The sequence below is a fragment of the Lupinus angustifolius genome, chromosome LG11 (genome assembly GCF_001865875.1).
Source record: "Lupinus angustifolius cultivar Tanjil chromosome LG11, LupAngTanjil_v1.0, whole genome shotgun sequence".
NCBI lineage: Eukaryota > Viridiplantae > Streptophyta > Magnoliopsida > Fabales > Fabaceae > Lupinus > Lupinus angustifolius.
In genome coordinates this window covers 20,002,409-20,003,312 of record NC_032019.1, presented here as the reverse complement: position 1 = coordinate 20,003,312, position 904 = coordinate 20,002,409, and positions in this window count along the sequence as shown.

Sequence of the window (904 nt, the reverse complement as noted above, 5' to 3'; positions counted from 1 at the left end):
CCGATTAAATATTTTAATCATTAATTTATATGATCGGCCCAACCTAAGACATCTCCTAGAGGAGTTCTTCTTGTGGGACCCGATCTTACGTCAACACGTAAATATAGGAATAACATCCCTACCACTACGAACCATCACTGAATCACCATGGACGACCACATGGCCAAGCTTCATACGGTCAGACGACCTCGCTGCATGGTATCATGTAATCCTTTTTGGGCACTGCCCGAATCACGACATCACAGTCGGAAACCTTGCCCTAAATAGGCGCAAGAACAAAGGTACTTGTATAAGTTTGTCAATTTTGGGATCCAGACTCAATCATCTGAGTCACGGTCTTTCCCTAGTGTAAATACACTTCATACCCAAGCTAAGGCTATTGCTTTTAACAAAGTAATTCCTTACTTTTATTACTTTCAAGAATTTCATATAGTTATTTACCTTTATAACTTCTTGATGGCAAACATACCATTAGACTCTCGTAAATATGAGAGTTATCGTTCAAACGACTTAAAAAGAAGTCAAGTCTGTATGGAGCCTTCTCGCTCAAGCGAGAGCTATCTCGCTCAAGCGAGAGCTATCTCGCTCAAGCAAGGGCACATCCATTTTTTTGGCATTTGTGGCTTAAGCGAGAAAACAATAAGTTCTCTTGGTACCTATTTTAGCTCAAGCAAGAGATGTCTCGTCCCAAGCTAAAACTCTCGTTTTGTCTAGACACTTCTCGCTCAAGCGAGAGCTGTCTTGCTCAAGTGAGAAGAGCATGAATATCATTTTAATTACTTTTCTCAAGGAAAATATTTCTCATTTATATCACATGTTTTTAAACCTTGACTTTAACAATTATCACATACATATCATTTCCATAATAATCATTCAAGCATTATAATTCAAGAGTAAACATGAT